Source organism: Triticum aestivum, chromosome 2B (assembly GCF_018294505.1).
Source record: "Triticum aestivum cultivar Chinese Spring chromosome 2B, IWGSC CS RefSeq v2.1, whole genome shotgun sequence".
Lineage (NCBI taxonomy): Eukaryota > Viridiplantae > Streptophyta > Magnoliopsida > Poales > Poaceae > Triticum > Triticum aestivum.
The window spans coordinates 98,719,026-98,739,440 of record NC_057798.1 but is presented as its reverse complement, the minus strand read 5'-3'; the positions used below and the strand labels follow the sequence as shown (position 1 = coordinate 98,739,440).

Genomic DNA, 20,415 nt, shown 5'->3' with positions numbered 1-20,415 from the left:
GCGAAGCCCTGCTGCTGTGACGCCCTGCATCCACCACCACGCCGTCGTGCTGCTGGATCTTCATCAACCTCTCCTCCCCCTTGCTGGATCAAGAAGAAGGAGACGTCTCCCGTCCCGTACGTGTATTGAACGCGGAGGTGCCGTCCGTTCGGCGCTGGTCATCGGTGATTTGGATCACGTCGAGTACGACTACATCATCACCGTTCTTTTGAACGCTTCCGTGCGCGATCTACAAAGGTATGTAGATGCATCTGATCACTCGTTGCTAGATGAACTCCTAGATGATCTTGGTGAAACGAGTAGGAAAATTTATGTTTTCTGCAACGTTCCCCAACAACCACAACCAGATACAATTGGACGACAAGAAGCAACAGGGAGAGGGAGGAGACCATTGACTCACCAGAACCAAAGAAGACATCGAGGAGGAGGCAGTCCCCCCCGCCATAGTAACTAGACAGGGTTCCAACACAACCATCACCGTCCCCTCATTGTCACTGTCATGTGCATCTGAAGGACAACACATCCTTGAAGTCAACAATAGTGTAACACATCACTACTAGAGTAGAGCAGAAAATATGTTACATAAAAGAAGTTACATGCAAAAATTACTTCTAAATATTGTAAAGGAAGCTCATCAATCAATTGATTCAAAGAATACATGTATGACAAGAAATATATGTAAAGGCCAAGGGAGCAATCACTATCATCAACAACCATTTTCTTGATTTTGAGCATCCGACAATCATGAATTCATCCTATTTGCAACTCTAAAAACACAGAACCAATACAGAATAAGAAATGTGTGACATAGGTCGTAGCTAAGCCAAAGGTGTGGACTGTGAACCATGCCAGACCAAAAAAGTAACCTCTCGGCCAATAATATTGTAGAACAACAAAGGCTAGCAGCACAAAAATCAATATCGAAGATCATCTCAAATAAAGCCTTGGAAGTAATAAACGATATGGTTGTATTGTTTGTAGCACTATGTAATAAGACATCTTCACTTTCAAGGTGTATGACAACAAATTCTGGGGCATCATCAAACTCAATAGCATCAACACAAACAACTGGCCAAAGTTTGGCATAAGTTGCCACCGGAAGCAAAACACATGCAAGTAAGTGGTTCAATGTATTTTTCTAATTCCTAGTCAAACAAGGTGATGAAAATTCAAGTAAAAAAACTTTTGGCTGTACCAATTACTAAAATCTCTTAGTTAAAGCTCTGACACAACCAGATAGTCATATGAAACTGTAAACGAATATCCATGAGTTCTATATCAATTTTTCAAGCTTTTGGCTGGATGGTATCAACCTCACTCTTTCTGTTAAAAAAATGAATGCTACTATCTTAACTGCAACTGCCAAAACTGATCATAAAGCTTTCCTATAGAGGCGAATCACCACTGTAGCACTTGCACAAGTAAATATCCCCATAGAAAGTAGCACAAGGGCCTAACCAACACATGGACCAACTACAACGAAATCATCAGTCACAATATTGTGATGGTCGAAAGAACACAACTAGACATCATAACCAGAGAATCGAGCCCTAAATCATTGGCTCATTGGCGGGCACTGCAACCAACCACGACTGGATGGCCAGACCATCGCAGGGCACAAGGACAGAGGAAGGAGACCAGGGACTCACCAGAACCAAAGAAGAGGCTAAGGTGGAGGCAGTGAGCCGAGCTGTAGTAGCTGGACATAGAGCGTTATGACACAACCACCACCTTCTTGTCGTTAACAGTCTTGTGCATCTGACGCACAACACATTCATGAAGTCAAGAATAAGGTAAAACATCACTACTAGAGTAGAAAAATGTCAAAAGAAGTTCATCAATCTGCTAAATCTTAGTCATCTCAAATAAAGCCTTGGAAGTATTAAAGGTATGGCTGTAATGTTTGTAGCACTATGTATAGCCATTTGTGGTTGGGTTCACCATGAAGGATGAAGGTCACCAAAATTCCTGGATGCATCATCAGTACCCTCTATGTAACAAGACATCTTCAGTTTCAAGGTGTATAAAAGCACAAATTCTGGGGCTTCATCATCAAACTCAATATCACAACCACCAAACAATGGGCCAAAGTTTGGCCTAAGTTGTCACTATCACGCGTCTGAACCAGAACACATGCAAATAGTTGTTCAATGTATTACTCAGACATCAAATAACTGGAGGTTAGGGGCGACACATCGATATATATATTACGGTCACCACTTCATTATACCAAATACTAAAAGCTCTTACTTAAAGCTCGGATACATCCGTCTAGTCAAATAAAACAGAGAACGAATGCTCTATATCAATTTTTCAAGCTCTTGGCTGTCTGGCATCAGCTTCACTCTTTCTGTCACCAAACGAATGCTAGTATTTTAACTACAACTGCCAAAACTATGACACTGATTAATAACGCATTCCTATAAAGTCCAATCACCACCGTAGCACTTGCACAAGCAAATATCGCCCTAGAAAGTAGCACAAGGGACGAACTAGCACATAGACCAATTACAACAAAGTCATCGCAATCACAATATTGTGATGGCCAGAAGACCACTACCAGAACAGCATGACCAGAGAACCGAGCCCTAAATCATTGGCTCTATGTCGGGCACCTTAACCAGCCACGGCTGGCTGGCCAGACCATCTCAGGGCAACAGGGAGAGAGAGGGAGGAGACTAGTGACTCACGAGAACCAAAGAAGAGGCTGAGGAGGAGGCGGTCCGACAAGCCGTAGTAGCTGGACATAGAGGGTTACAACACAACCATCACCGTCCCGTCGTCATTGTCACTACCGTGTACATCTGAAGCGCAACACATCCATGAAGTCAAGAACAGTGTGACACATCACTAACTAGAGTAGAGTAGAAAATATGTTAAAAGAAGTTACATGCAACAAATTACTTTTAAATATTGTAAAGCAAGCTCATCAATCAATCGACTCAAAGTAATGTCTAGATTTTACATGCAACAAATATATGCAATCTCCACCACACCCAAAAAATGCATGTATGGCAAGAAATATATGTAAAGGCCAAGGGAGCAATCACTACCATCAACGAACATTTTCGATTTTAAGCATTCGACAATCATGAATTCATCCTATTTGCAATTCTAAAAATAGAAACAATACAGAATCACAAAGGTGTTACATAGGTCGATTTTAAGCATTCGACAATCATGAACCATGTTAGACCAAAAAAGTCACCTCTCTGAGATGGTTGCTCTCATTTTGCTAATTCCTAGTTAAATGAGAGTCGAGTTAAACCTTACTCCACTCAAATTGCAGAATAACAAAGGCTGGCAGCACAAAATTCAATTACAAAGATCATCTCAAATAAAGCCTTAGAAGTAGTAAAAGATATGGCTGTAATGTTTGTAGCACTGTGGATAGCGCCCATTGTTGTCGGACTCGTCAAGAAGGACGAAGGCAACCGAAATTGATGGACGCAACATCAGTGCCCTCAATGTATGATAAAACAATTTCTTGGGCGTCATCAAATAACTGGAGGTTGGGAGCGACAGAAGAAGTACGCAAGGGGCAGACTAAACAAGGCCATGAAAATTCAAGTAAAAAGACTGCACACACGCATTGGAGATAAGTCATATGGTCTTATTATGGGATCAATCTGGTTGTTTGAAGAAGCTAGTCAAGATGGAAATTTCTTAGCAGGGCGGGTCTAGAGGCACCGGTACACGGAGAAATAACAAGGCCAGTGGGGTTTAACCAATCATCAATGACAATGCTTGCGATGAGATATGATGGGTAAAGGCTACAAAGGGTGGGGTTTAACCAATCATCAATGACAAAAATGCTTGTGGTGAGATACGCTGGACGAAGGCGACCAAAATGCATGCAAATGTCAGAAATAAGTTTGGTGCAAATATATCTTTAAGATGCCAATATTACTACAAAGGGTGGTCCTGAAATGGTTGTTGGTAATTAGAACTAGATGTTTGGACTTCCTAATGTAGAGTTCATCGAAGCGCTTAGTTGTGCACCACAAAAATTATGAAGATCTCGGTAACAAGGCTGACTGAGAAACACCACAAGAGAGCTTGTTTGCTACAGCCACCATCACAAAAGCATATGTATGGCTAGATTCAAGACAAACCCTACCCTAGACATTACCATGGCTCAAAGGCCAGGATCTAACAACAGACTCGATGGCCAAGTACCACTGAGCATGGGGTGGAGTAGGGAGGAGACCGAGCAGTTACCTGAACCACAGTCGAACGAGAGGAGGTTGCTGTGCGTGAACTAGTTGCAATCACATGGGAGAGAACTGCTGCACTTCCAATATGTACAAGAAACCCTGCAATCAAATAATCACATCACTCGTAGATAAAATTAAGGCTAAATTTGCACTTCAGGGCTGAATCCATTAAAATGGTGACACTAATCACTATAATATAATCACACCAAGCACAAATGCTGGCTTCACAGATCAGGAATTCACATTGCCGTAGGACCCAATGAAGTATCCATACATCTAAATGTATCATCCAACTGAGAACATTTGCATGCAAGAAATCATTGCTAGAAAAAATGCAACACTTGGTGAAAAGAGAATCTTTACTTAATTGACAGCAAATCATTTACCCAATGGCCAGCAAGTGTTAGAAAGATTTCATGTTTTTACAAATAAATAAACATGCTCAATTGCCCCAATAGGTATGCAGTGTGACACTTCTATACTCAAGAAACTCGACAGACACCAAACTTTTACCATGGCGTGGGCACAAAGAGCATAGGAGAAAGCAGATGAGAGAAACTGACTGACTTACCTATGCCGGCGTCAAAAAACATGCGGCCACCAGAGGTGTCGGGGGCAGGCGTTGGAGTGAACTTTTCGAAGTCGGATCCCACAAACAAAGCTGCAAAACAAATGAAACAACTAAGATCAGGAATTCCAAAAAACCACTCAATTTACTGCTAATTCAAATCATACGCACCCACAACCTATCAATATTGGCGCCTGAGTGCTTGTAGAGGATGTAGATCTACAGGCTGACATGAGTTGTACTTGCTGCCCTCGTGACCCATCTCACCGGGCCAGTTCCAGCCACAGCTCCAACCCGCACAACAGAGGAAACAAGGAGGGACCTCGGAGAGAGTAGCAGCAGCGCGGGAGCTGCGCCGGCAAGCCCCTGTGGCTGGGGAATGAGAAAGGAAGGAATTAAATATGCTCTTTGGCAAGTTAGAATCAGATGATAGACTTAGTGAAAATCTGCTAGTCCAATTAATTACATGCCAATGTAAGGGGTAGATAGGGTACATGTTTATCTTAAAGATGACAACCATACTTAATTGGTTCCTCTTATCGCTGTTGGCATAATAGAATTAGATGGTTGGATTTCCACTAATGAAGAGTTAATCAAACTTCTTAGTTGTGCAACAAGAAATATGGACAAAACTATAACAGGGCATTGTTTAACAGACTAAGCAAACACCACAATGAGAGATTATTGCACAGTTTAACAAAATAGAAGATTGTTTATTTGCTACAACCACTATCACAAAGGAATGTATGGCCAGATAACCAGCCACAAACCAAACCCTACCCTAGAAATTACCATGGCTCGAACGCCAAGAACACAACACAGCCTCGGCACAGCGGCCCAGCACCACAGAGCATGGGGTATAGTAAGGAGGAGATCGAGCAATTACCTGAGCCAGAGTCGCAGGAGAGGTGATTGTAACCAGGTGAACTCGGTGGCATCGCATGGAGGTTTATAACATACTAAAGGCTCGAATATTTCAACCAATAATCGAGTTTAACAGGACTTGGGGAATCCTGCATCAAGATACTAAAAAACTGTAATTAAGTCAAACTTGCCAAGTAAATAGCATGTCAGCACGATGTAGCATCAATTTACGACAGATTTTTTTTTGTTGCAGTGTATATCCATATTAGCATGGTATACGTTGAGGAACCATTAAAAAGGTAAGTTCAATAAGTTGGTAATTAACTTCTACCAATAAAAATATTGTGATTGCCTACTTGTTTCACATGTACCTAGCTATAGTTCAACAAGATCAAGAATTCACAATGCTTTGGGCCTCGATGAAGTAGTCATACATCTGGATTTATCATCTAACAGGGAACATATATGCATGCAGGGGGACATTTATAAAAAATATATTTTATATTCATGGAGAACAATTCAGAGAACCATTTATAAAAATATATTTATATCCACTGAAACGATGTCTGTACTTAGTCCTATCACACGTGCAACCGGATACCTTCCAGAAATATGGATGTAGTATGGAGTACCAAAACACAGTACCAAAACCATGAAGAAATGTTTATGAAGAATCTAATATTCCTGTTGATTGCATGCCAACGGAAGAAACAAATAGGGTGCAGATATATCCTTAAAATGCCAATATTACTACAAAGGTGGCCCAGGTGCGGTTGTTGGTAATTAGAACTAGATGTTTGGAATTCCTAATGAAGAGTTCATCGAACTGCTTAGTTGTGCAACACATAAATTATGAAGATCCCAATAACATGGCACTGTTCCACTGATTGACAAAACACCACAGGAGCTATTATTTCCTACAGACACCATCACAAAAGCATTGTATGGACAGATTCGAGCAAAACCCTACCCTAGACATTACCGTGGCTTGATGGCCAGGATCACGACATGGAGTCGACAAAATGGCCGGGCACCACAGAGCACGGCGTAGAGTAGGGAGGATACCAAGCAGTTACCTGAACCACGGTCAAAGGACAGGAGGTTGAGGTGCGTGAACTAGCTGCAATCGCATGGGCGGGGAACTGCTGCTAGATGATCATCAACAAGTAATGCACTTCCACATGTACAAGAAACCCTGCAATTGAATGATCACATCACTAGTAGATAAAATCAAGCTAATTTGCACTTTAGGGCTAAATACGCTAAAATGGTGACACAAATCACTATAATACAATCACACCAAGAACAAATGCTGGCATCAAAGATCAAGAATCCGCATTGCTGTAGGACCCAATGAAGTATCCATACATCTTAATGTACCATCCAACAGAGAACATTTGCATGCAAGAAATCATTTCTAGAAAAATGCAACACTAAGTGAAAAGAGAATCTTTACTTAATTGACAGAAAGTCATTTACACAATGGCCAGCAAGAGTTAGAAAGATTTCATACTTTTACAAATAAATAAGCATGCTCCGTTGCACTAACCAATGTGCAGTGTGACACTTCTATGGCCACAGAAGTCAACCGACGCCAAACTTTTACCACAGGTCGATGACCGTGAGCACACAGAGCATGCATAAGAGAAAGCAGGGGAGAGAAACCGAGTAGCTTACCGATGCCGGAGTCGAAGAACATGTGTCCACTAGATGTGCCATGGGGGAGGCATTGGAGTGAGCTTTTCATAGGCCCGACCTCCATGAACAAAGCTGCAAAACAAATGAAATAGTTAAGATCTTGAAAATTGGTTCCGACCGCCAAAATCAAGGATCACAAGAGACATATGTCGTCAAGAATGGAAACAAACAAAAGAACCGGTTTTTACTGCAGATTCAAATTATACACACCCACAGCCTGGCCGTGTTGGTGCTTGAGTGCTTGTAGAGGATATAGAGCTACAGGCGGACGCTCTTGTCCATGCCAAGATTTTGACCATAAAATCTGGACCACCAGAAGTGAATTAGTCAAACAAAAGCATTGGCACATTACCAACTTACACAAACAAGAGTCCATATATTCCACAAACTGGTACTAGCTAAGTACAGATTTTCAGTAAAACTACCGAGTTTCGGTTCATTTACCTTGGATGCTCTTCAGGACGTCGAGGCCAATGCCGGGTACATGGCATCGTCAAGGTCTGAGTGAATTTCTACATCAGCAAGATGGCGTGAGAATGAAATTAGAGAGAGGGCCCCGGTCCTCGCCGTACTTGCTGCCCTCGTGGTCCACTTTGACTGGGCCGGTTTTGGCCGCAGATCCGAGTCACACAACAGAGGAGACGAGGAGTTAGCTCGGGGAGAGTAGCAGCAGCAAGAGAGCTGTGTCGGCGACCACCTGAGGTTAGGGAATGAAAAAGGAATTAAATATGAGAATGGATTTTTAGGTCCCGGGTGCCTAGACACCCGGTTATCTGGATCGTTTGTCCATATTGAGATGCTTTGAGATCTGGGCCTAGCTCTGTCCCGAACGAATATATTAGCAGCCGTGTTACCTAATTAGGCAGAGGGAGGATGGACAACAGTTGAAAGAATCTAGGTCTAGTCCAGCCCTATTGCTACTCACATGCACCCACCTACTGAAGTACTGATTGAAAATATAGGTAGTTCAGATGACATGTTGGCCTGCTAGATACAGAGGGAGGTATGCGTGTAGGCCCGTCTTTCAGACGAGCGACAAGACGTTTTGTCTTAAAGCCCCCTGCGCCGTCCGGCAAATTTGACAAATTTGACCTATAGATAAAATCAAATCATAGAATGAACTATCCGTGAAACTATTTCACGCGGCTGACCTTTTTGTGTGACGCCCGCCAAAAAGGCGCCACACTACACTATGCAACGTCTCACAGATAGGCGCTACACAGCCAGCGTCGCACATGTGTGATCAAAAAATTACTAAGTCGTGTGCAGCGCCTGAGAGTTAGGCGCCACATTATACAGTGTAGCGCCTAGCTCGTAGGCGTTGCACTAGTGCAGCGCCTAGCTCCCAGGCGTTGCACTAGTGCAGTGCCTGAGAGCTAGGCGCCACAGGTCAGCCGCGTGAAATAGTTCTACGGACAGTTCATTCTGTGATTTAATTGCGTCTATAGGTCAAATTTGTCAAATTTGCTGCGCCGTCCAACACTTCTCCCCATTCTCACCTCTTCCACCTGTTGGCTCACCTCCCGGCCGCGTCGGCCGATGGCAGTCAACTCTATGGAGCCCCATGGCGACCATACGGATCCAGCAGGCGGCGAGGTAGGAGATGTCCGCTTTTGTAATTGACAGAGCAGGAGACCACGTCGCCGCTCATGGGATTGACTTTCTCGCATCCTTCGCCGCCGATCTGGATCTGCAATCAACACCCAGGTTAGTTCGTCGCCATTATCCTACAGACGTAGTATTGCTTATGATCTCACCATCCTAAACCGACCCCGAATTATAGATCGGAAGAAGTGGATGGTGGTTCATCCGTTCTGATTTCAGGCGATATTCAAACATCCGACGCAGCCATGTCCGTGCAGGACGGGTCGAAGCCTTGTCCATATCCACCAGTTTGTGGATCGAAACGCGGGTATTCCATAGGATGAGTTGTATTTAATTGCAGTTGCGAGTTCGTGATTTCTGAGATCAATATTTGCGGTAGTACTCATCAAACTCATGGATTGTGTTTGGCGCAGAACATAATAATAATCCACAGCCTCTATCACCCGGCCAGTCCACATGATAATAGCATGCTGCCTCCTAAAGAAGGAGGATAGCCCAAGTTTCAGACAAACGACAAGACCTCAAACCCCTTGAAGCACAGGCTCGTCTTCAACCCCTTGTAGAGAAACACACCGACCTCCCGAACGCCCGTTGCAGGTGCCAATGGAATCCACGCAGATTGGGGGAGATGCCATGGTGCAGGGACGCGTTGATTCCAACCATGGCCAATTGGCCATGCCTCTCCGATGGGAGGAATAGAGGGACCTGCAGCTGTTCATGGTCTAGAAATTCGCATCAATCGTCCCTGATATGGGAACTGAAGAAATCCCCAGGTTAGTGTACTGTGTACATATACTCCATTGATTCTAGCGAAGGACCTCTATTCGTACCACTCCTTGATCATTTGTTCATACCCCGTTCAGATCTCAAGTTATAGATGGTGGCTCGTGCAGTCTACCGCATGGCCTCCTAGGCCTGATGCACAAAACGGCGGCCGTGGCGATGCGAACGCTCAGCCGTATGAGACAACGGGAGGTTGGAAACGCAGGTGAGCATTTCTAATTAACTCGTTCTTCAAACAAATCTTGCTTCTTGTTTCTGAAAGAAAAAAATAGCTGAATATGATTCAAGCTGTCGCCGGGTAGACGCTACAAATTATAAACGTGATGAATTCTCCATTAGCGTCAATGATTTTGGAAGAATATTTCCACACAAACTGACCGCTATCTTCTTGGTGCAGGAACCGGATTCATAATGGGCATGCGGCTAGTGCAACCCCAAGCAAACTGAGCTCGATTGAAAGATGTCTCCTACACTCTTATGGCAAGAACGCGACTGCCGCTTTTGCTAAGGCATGTCCTTTGATTCATGCCAACAAGCGTACAAACAGTAAAACCTATTCGCTTGGAAAATGGTTTCGGAATTCACCATGGGGAATCCAGATGGGGAGATGGGCGTCGTTACCAGCTGATGCATGATATTGTGTGCCGGGGCCAGGTCAGTTACATAGCGTCCTGCTTGGAATGTAGGATGAGTCCTGTTCTTAATATTTTTGATCTTCTACTTCTGTACTAGCGAGTTGAATATCAAGCTTGTGCACGCCGTGTGCTTAGTGTTATGTGGGCTGGCATACACTAATGTTAGAGGACTTCTGTACTACGAGAGTATGAAGCTCGTTGAAACAAGTAGCAAGGCCGGACATACCCTTTGGTTCATGTATATACACCTTATATGGAAAAATATTTTAAATAATTATAAAAGTCAAAATAGTTTGGTAGTTTTTTACAATAAACTATGCTTTCTTTTACACTAGTATATAAATTTCCATAAATAGAAAACCACCCTTGATTTCAGAAAAAAAAATGTTTGCTATTATAGGTCACTACTCAGACCAAAAATTTTGTCGTTTTTAAAATGAAGTCAATGACATTTTTTTGGGGATCTCTTTTTTACCAATGCAATGCAAGTCAAGTTTATTTCAAAAGAAAGTAAGAATTTGTTGCCTTTTATTTATTTACCAAATTGTTTTTCCATATAGGGTGTACCCCTCTGTAGTAATGCGTTCTTGTACCAAGTACACTTGTCAGATTCTGCTTTTCAGGGAGATGTGCCAGGTACATTACCCCGTCGGTGTTCTGGCTGGACATACTGCTTTGCTAAACGGCGCTGTACCCGTGGTATAGAGACTATTCCGAATCTATACACGCTGACCCAGAAATTAGTACTACGCAATAAATAAGCGTGTTAAATCTCGAAAGCAAATACTCCATTGAAAAAGCAAAAACGATTTGTGTGCGTGCCATATGTGAGAGATTCTACGCTACGGTTAGTAGGCTGCTACCCTACTACAAGCTGCTGATTTAGACAGAACGATGTGCACACTGCAAAAATCTGTATGTTGTCTCTGCACAGCGGCACTGCACTCCGTTAAAAAGTATTATACGAGGCGTCAATAGGACAAAAGTAACGCAACGAGTCAATCCTGGCACCCTGCACTGCACCATGACTCGCTGAGTCATGCAAACACTGACTCATTGTGCAGTACGCGTCTACACATCTAAAACTAACGGCAGCCAGTTTTACAATTTGGTAATCTCAGCACTGTCGACGTACTCCCTCCGTTTTTATTTACTCTGCATATTAAAGTTGATTAAAATCAAATTTTGTAAAAATTAACCAAGTTTATAGAAAAAGTACAAACATTTACTATAACAGATCTATATGATGTGAAAATGCATTCTTAATAAATCTAAGGGTATTGATTTCTAATTGTATATGTTTATAAATTTAGTCAAAGTTTACAAAGATTGACTTTGACTAAAGCTAATACGCGGACTAAATAAAAGCGAAGGAAGTACTAAGAGCAGCAGTAAAGTTAATTGCACAAAATAAACATCTAGATTCACAGAAAACCATCAAATTGGTAATCCATTGAAAAACCACAACATTCTAGTATTTTTTTGCAAAAAGGTAATTTGATCGTCTATTCACTTTCTAACAAGTCGGGTCGGATTGTAAGTAGTTGACTTTGCCAAAAAATAATACACACCCCTATATCTAAAAGAAAGCAATCAAACCACCCGATGGTCAGTAATCCGGTTAACATGTCTAATGGACGTATATTAGAAACAACAAACAGTTTGGCATGACATTGCCTATTTTTCCTTCAGTTTTTTCATCTCAAGTTTTGTTACAGACATTAGCCCTGTCAAATATCTCGTTTTGATTTCGGTTTGCAGAGTAAGCACCGATTTACTGCTGGTGAATAGTGATCACACTCTGTGGGGTCACACATCTAAAAATGAAATCCGCCACCTCCACGGCAGAGCTGTCCAATGGGCTATATAACTGTTGCATGCATTGACACCGTCACTGAAACAGCTTCCCCGGTGCAGAAAGATTCAGCCGCATGCGCATTAAAATAAGAGAGATTCTTGTTTGTTGTACACTGTAGCAGAAAGGTGAATCGCCTATTAAGGACAGTATAATCAACCCTAAAGCGAGCCTTCTCACGCCTTTAGCAGTTTTGGCCGTTGGATCTCATGTCATGACCATTTGTGGCCGTCTGTTCGCTGCCTCACCCAGCTATCAATTGCTAAGTGGGCTTAGCTGTCCTGCGGCTGGCTACTCTGGTGGAAAAAACGGTGCATTGTGGTTAACTGGGCCTGCTCCCGGACAAAGCCCATCGATTCAATAGCCGCACTAATTTGTTCTGCGGCGCTCATCTCTCACGACCTGGAGGCGTGCATAGGCGGCGATGCGGGTGGCACGGCTATCCCGGTCGCGGATGCCGAGTTGTTCGAGCCACCCGGCCCGCACGCCGACGCCGGTAGAGACGAAGCGACGTTCGACTGTACAGGAGGGAAACTGCCTCGATGGGATTAAAGGAGGCAATCAGTTATCAGTTCCCGGAAGCATTGACTAATTATTAAGGTGTGCGTTTCTTTTCCCTGATCTGCAGCTGCTTCGATTCCTGCACGCACATATATCTTCATCTTCTGGTGCTCTCCTCGCTCGTATTACTCCAGCAAACAGACTGCCTATCACGTCATAGTCGGGAACTGGGGATTGATTGCCCGGTGGCCACATCCTAGATCGTTAAGCTGACCAGCCTGTAGAAGCTAGGAGCGGCTTCGAAAACGATGACGATTCTACTTAATGGAGCTCCTCGTCAACCCTCGGTTGCTCACTCCGTTTATAGATGGTCGATGGGAATTCCAGGCCCTATAATAACCTTCTGACCCACTGTCGCCGTCCCAGGCCTGCGGCTGATCCCCATTTACCGATCTACGTGATGTGAGCCAACAAAACACGGTGAGCAACTGAGCACCCCACTCCTGTTCCTCCATCTGAAGTTTGTAACAGGGTGAGCAACTGAACACCCCAATTCTCTTCTGCCATCTGCAATTTTTCTTTTTGTTCAGATCTTGCTACTGATGGAAGGCAGTGTTTATGTATGTCTGTAAATGGGACTCATAATTAAATTTGTGTCAAAAATTATGTCTAACCATTTTGCAATTCTGATTGACTGCTATGGACAACTTGTTGATTATCTGTTTTCTTTGTAGCAGGTTTGGTGAGTCTCATGACTACTCAGGGTTCTGTTTTTGCCTCTCTAGATTTATTTTCTATGGTGTGCAAATAAATGATGCGTTGTGTATGCAGACTTGTTTGATTATGAAATAAAGTATGGATTGGTCGTACGAATTATCGATTACTTCCCATGGGCTATTTTCTGATGATATTATTTGATATGGTCTTTTATGTATAGCTCCAACTTGGATTGATGATGTACATGCAAATTCGATGGTTAACTTATATTTTAAAAAACTCATTGCCTATCTACAATTTCGAACAATTATATGACTAACTACTTGAGCCATTTTTTTTCTCAGATATTTCTTTCATTATTTTCCCAGAATGGATGGGTAACATACTGATGTAATTATATGATTCTTTTGTATTATTCTCCTAATAACAACTGTTTGTTTTGTTATTCCGAAACTTCAATTCGGAATTGTCCTTGAGTTGCAAACTACTTGGTTCATATTTAACCTCTATATTTCATGCAACAATATACATAAGAATATTCCTACCATTTTATTGAAATAATAGATGGGCGCAACAACGCGCGCCATCATGATCTAGTGGAGTTGTAAATCGGTGCGTCGTAAACTCAGATGTAGTAAGGTGCACGTGAACTGAACTGGTGAGTCCAACAATTCTGCTGCAAACTGTCACGTGCTTTGATGATTCATCCTATTCCACACCCAAGTTGTTCTTGGTATAATATAAAGAAAATATGTCATTGGTACAGGTCACATCGCGTGGTGATGTTGTTCTTGGTACAGTACTAAAAAAACATGTTATTGGTACAAGATCACATTGCATAATGATGTTGTTCCTAGTACAGGCGGGGGCCTCCTTTTAAGTAGGTGGACAAGTGCCTGACATTTTGATCCTATTTGTAAGCTTAACATTTTTCTTTGAAAAGGTTTCTGTGAGATTATCATGGACATTGGTATTTTTAAGTGTCTTCAATTTTGATGGAATGACAACTAATTCTAATAGTACAACCAAGTAATTATAACACTTTGATTAATTATGGAAGTTGTCCTCTGTGTGCAACCTCATGGACTGCTCAGATATACAACATTAATTGATAGTCTAAAAGTCGTTAAATTATCATTCCACAACAAGTGAGTAAATAGTATAAAACTTTCACTTAGGTTCCAAAATATTGAGCTTTGTTTTGGTTGATGTTCATCTTCTAAGGACATCTACAACTGGTCCCCTCAGATTTGGCTCCTCAAACGTTCGTAAACGCGTCCGATCGGTCTCCTCTTTAAGCCCTCATTTGTGTATGCAGGCAACTATGACCTCTACTTTGCCGTTAAATTATGGGGTCACATGCATATGATTGGTAAGAACGAAGAGAGAAAAAAAGGTGGTCCTGGATAAGGCGCATCCTACATGGCGGACTGAATGGGCACTAGTGAGCCCTCATATCCTCACATATGGGTTGGAGACAATGAGAATTGCGGTCAATTCGGACATATGGGGGGCAAAGTGAGGGTCCGATTGGGTCATATTTTTTCTTCTTTTTTATGCTTTGCAAGTGACATGACCGCCCTCATAGCTCGAGAAACAAGAAAGACAAATCATGAGAAATAACCTTTGGCTCTCAGGTGTAAATACATCTGATACCGAAATATTAATTCCAAAAAATTCAAAAAAATCCGATTGACTATAAGCTACAAGGCAATACATGAGTAATTAGACATGCTATATTTAGCTGATACAATTATACTTGGACCTGGTACATGAAGTCAATACAAAGATACTTGGACCTAATACTTTCGCCCTATACAACCATACTTGGATCTAGTACATTCAGTGAGCACATCCATACATGGACTTGTTACATTCACCGAACACAAACATACTTGGACCTGTTACATTCAACCGACCTAACCGTACTGAGACCCACTAGCGGAGCTATGTGTATAGCTGGGGGGGCTGTGGCCCCCCCAAGCCTGGGATCTTCTGTGAAGATTTTTTTTCTGTGATGGCATAGATTGGGAAAAATAAGGAGTTTTGCCTCTTGATAAACCCATATTTTGCCATTGGCCCCCCAATGATCATGTGCTAGCTCCGCCAGTACTGGGACCTGATACATTCAGCTAACATAAAGGTACTTGGACCTAATACATTCGCCCGACACAACCATACTTGTACGTAGCACCTTCAGTCGACACATCCATACTTGGACCTGGTACATTCACCGAATGCAAACATATTTGGACCGGGTACATTCAACATGCCTAACCGTACTTAGACCTGGTACATTTAGTCGATAAGACCATACTTGGACCTGGTACATTCATAGAATTGCCGGACAACCCGAAACGCTTGTGCAGAACATGGAGAACCTAATTGAGGGATATCTTTTTATCCGGGTATAGTGACCAGATAGCCGGATCATGTTGTTTGGTGCGACTAAAGGGCATCCAATCGTAAATGGTCTTTATTAGTTGAATGCGTCAGTTGCATCCACTTAACGTTCAAGATTTCTAAATCTCAATTGACAAATACTTAACAAAGTTTCAATCGATGTTATATCCGTGAGATCTGACGTGAACTTCCGTGTAATATTTCTTTTAAATTTTATCTTTTTATACATATTGTGTCACTTGAAAGATACATGGATCTGGTACATTCAGCAGACGAGACCATACTTGGACCTGATACATTTAGCCAACAGAAAGATACTTGGACCTGGTCAATTAACTCGATACAACCATACTTGGGCCTAGTACATTCATCTGACACAACCATACTTGGACCTAGTACATTCAATGGACTCGTCAATACTTGAAAACCTGGTACATTCGCCGAACACAAACATACTTGGACCTGGTTCATTCAACCACCTATCTATACATGGACCTGGTACATTCAGCCAATACAAATATACTTCAACCTAATACATTCACTCGACACAACCATATTTAGACCTCATTTAGTAAGCACATCCATTTTTTGACCTACTACATTCACTAAACACAAACATACTTGGACCTGATACATTCAATCAGTCTAACCGTACTTGGACATGATACATTCAACCGATGCAATCATATATAATTGGACCTGGTACATTCAGCAGAGACAACCATACTTGGACCTGATACATTCAGCCGACGCATCCATAATTGGACATGTACATTCCGCCAGTGCAACCATACTTGGACCTAGTACATTTACCCGACACAATCATAAATGGACCTGGTACATTCAATGGGCACAACCATATTTGGACATGTTACATTCAGCAGGCAAAACCATACTTGTACCTGTTACATTCAACGGAAACAACCTTACTTGGACCTGCTACATTCAGCCGATGCGACGATACATGGAGCTGGTACATTGAACCGGCCTAACCGTACTTGGACCTGGTATATTCAACCGATGCAATCATACTTGGACCTGTTACATTCGGCAGAGCAACCATACTTGTACCTGAGCCAATCCATTCATATTTGGACCTGTACATCGGGAGTACTACATGGCATGCCGATGCCAGGCTTGTTGGCGGCCCTCGGCCTACCACCTGTTACGACTGACGCACCATCCATAACGTCATCCGCTGACGCCAACCTATTTTGTGTTTTGTGTTTTTGTGAGAGAAATCTAGAAAAGGTGTGAAATTCATATACGGATGGAGCAGGGGACAAACAATAGATAGAGAGGGGATATAGAGATGAAGCAGGATAGAGAAACATGAGGGGTAGTTGGCCGTCGAGTTTAAACGAATGGTTTGCAAGTTATCGTGTTACATTCATCCGACACAGCCGTACTTGGACCTGTTAATTTATCAGACTTGGATCTAGTATATTTAATCGACGCAACCATACTTAGACCAAACAAATTCAGCCAACGCAACCATACATGGATCTGGTACGTTCACTCGATAAAATCATACTTGAACCTGGTACACTTTGCAGACACAACCATACTTGACTAACACATGGATCAGGTACATTCACCTAGACACAACCATAGTTAGACTAACACATTCAGACGACGTGCCATACATAGACCTGGTACATTCACCGATAAAACCATACATAGACATGGTACATTGAGCAGACGCAATCATATATGGACCAGGTACATTCACCTAGACACAATCATATTTAGACTAACACATTCAACCGATTTATCATACATAGACCTGATACATTCATCCACAAAACTATACTTGGACATCCTACATTCAGCCGACACAACCATACGTGGATCTGGTACATTCAGCGGAGAAATTTTGTCTATGCTACAACCATCTTTATTTTTTTATGTATGCTTTTTGTGTCCTTGTAATTATCTATGATTTTGATGTAATTCTGACATTTTCCCTTGCTGGATGCATAGTCTGTATGAAGATTTTTGTTATATCGTTGTGCCCAATATGTGGTGGTTAGGCCTTAGGTTGTTTGAAGTGCGTTGAAAACATAAGAGACGAAACTAGTGATTGTATGCTTATTTGACAATCGAACTAGCCAAAATTGTTGTTAAAATGTTAAATTGTCCATATATAAAGGAATGGGCCAAGCATAAACTCGACTGAAATAATCCAACCACCACGTAAGATCCTTGTTGGCATCCATGTCAGATCCAACGGTGGCGGTCTGGTCCGTCACAAGGCGCGGGCTTGGTCCGGGCCGAATGGGCATAGGGCTGATCAGTGACAGTCAAGAACCGTCATGGAAGGTACCGTGTCAAATTATGATGCGTGATACATGACGGGTCTCAAATCCGTCATGGACGCTCATCCACGATGATTTATTAGTTGAAGGTGATGGATTGAAACTGTCATGGATTAACAGATCTTTAGTGCATTCAGCCGACACAATTATAATTGGACTTGGTATATTCACTCAGAAGCAACCATACATGGACCTGTTACATTCAGCCAGAGCAATCATACATGGACTAGGTACATTTATCCCGATGCAACCATACTTGAACATGGTACATTTAACAGACACAACCATACATGGACCTGCTACATTCATCGGACACGGTCATACTTGTACCTAATACATTTAGTCGACGCAACTATTTTTAGATCTGTCACATTCAGCCAACGCAACCATACACGGGCCTGCTACATCCACCTGACAAAACATACTTGAACCTGTTATATTCAGGAGACACAACCATATTTCGATATGGTACATTCAACGGACACCTAACGCGTCGACACAAACCCATATTTGGTCCGCTGATTATCCGTATGGACGCATTCTCTGTAGCGGGCGACTGCGTGGTGCTACCCTCACCGCCGCTGCTGACACCCATGATGCCTAAGCCCGAGCCGATGACAGGTACGTCTGGATCGGCCAGCTACGGGAGTGGGCTAACACCCCCCGCCCCCCGGTTTGGCTCGGTGCGACGCTTGCGCAGGAGTCCGCCTACCTTGAGCATTGGAGGCAGCGCAGGCTGGTGGAGGAGCATGCCGACGGCGAGCAGCACATGCACAGGGTACATGAGGAGGAAGAGGAGGAGTGTGTCCGCCTCACCGCATTGCCCATGTTGCAGCAGACGCCGGAGGAGGCAGCCCTAGTGGCCTATCAAGCCGCCTTCGGCTGCGCTAGGCTGCCTCCGTCCTCATCGAGCTCACCGACGGCGGCGATGATGGTAAGGGCAAGGGCATGGCAAACGACTAGGGCAACGCGTGGGCTTTTTTTAGGTTTAGTTAATGTTTAAGACTTTCGTCGCCCTTGGCTGGCCACTTTATGTTTAATTATATTTTCCTAAATTTATTTCGGCCACGTGGGCCAAAATGGGTATGCTTCCCGTTGGGCACACTTACCGACCCAAAACAAAAAGCGCGTCCGCCTGGCTGATCCAAACAGACGAAAAAGAACAAAGCACGTGTCCGTTTGGGTCGTCGCGTTAGAGTTGCTCTTAATCCAACAATAATTAATCATTTTGAGGTACTACGTTGATGAAACGTTAGCCCAAATTTATTTATATATTTTGAAAACAAAGTAATCAAGGGATAGTTTTACCGTAACAAACTTTTACCTTGTTCTTGTGTATTTTGCCTCGGTCCACATGGTCTTGGAACTGTAGAATAATGAGAGAGGAGAAGTTCATGAATAAAATAGAAACAAAGGGTAGCTAGCCCCCTAGAGTGCGTGTGTGTTATAGCTACAGGAGCATAGTTAAAAATGGCTACTTAATTTTTACCACTCAGTGGGATCTACTATGAGTAATGCATATAATCTATTTGACAAAAATGTTGTTCATGAAAGAGATATAGCAGATGCTACACAGCTCGTTACATAAATAATCTCGGGGAGCCGTGGCCCTTGCCGCTCGCTGTTTGTCTCATCTTCATACCGAGAATGACCCCAAACAATTATAGCCCGCTACACTTTTTTAGTCCAGAAGTCAGCATGTACACATGCAACACAGTACTACTGGTCAGGAATCCCGTCAGGCCATGGATAGACACATGCTACACATGCTACGGTGAAACCTCTCGGGCGCCCCGCGTTCCTCTGGCGCACAAATGCACTGGTGAGTTTATCCATTTGAATTGACCCGCTTGACCTCCTGCCACTGCCATCCGCATAGGCCTAGTGCCTTGCCTACTCTGCCTACGTCAGTATCGCAGTACCACTGTTTATCTTGGTTAAATGGCTTGCTCAAGTGTGATGGGACTGCAAATGGTCTGCTGCTGGACAGACCGCAGCACGAATCTCAGCAGGGCTGAACGGACAGATAACCGGGGGTCGGGACTGCCGGGTGTTGTAGCATCTTTCCGATTAAATATGCTCTTTGGCAAGTTGCAATCAAATGATAGATTGAGTAAAAATCCATTATTTATTCCTATTTATTACTACCTTTGTAGCCTACAAAAACGTCTTATATATTGATATAGAGGGAGCACATGCCGATGGAAGGGGTAGATAAGGTACAGGTTTGTCTTAAAGATGTCAACCATAC

The 20,415-nt window shown here is 42.9% G+C and overlaps 1 long non-coding RNA gene across 1 annotated transcript; it reads left to right on the top strand.

The window, feature by feature from the left end:
- Positions 1-8,829: 8,829 nt before the first annotated feature.
- Positions 8,830-13,600, top strand: LOC123040628 (uncharacterized). The gene is made up of 5 exons (XR_006418214.1): positions 8,830-9,054; positions 9,131-9,259; positions 9,366-9,725; positions 9,816-9,940; positions 10,133-13,600. It is a non-coding gene; the product is annotated as an uncharacterized lncRNA (long non-coding RNA).
- The last annotated feature ends 6,815 nt before the right edge of the window (positions 13,601-20,415 follow it).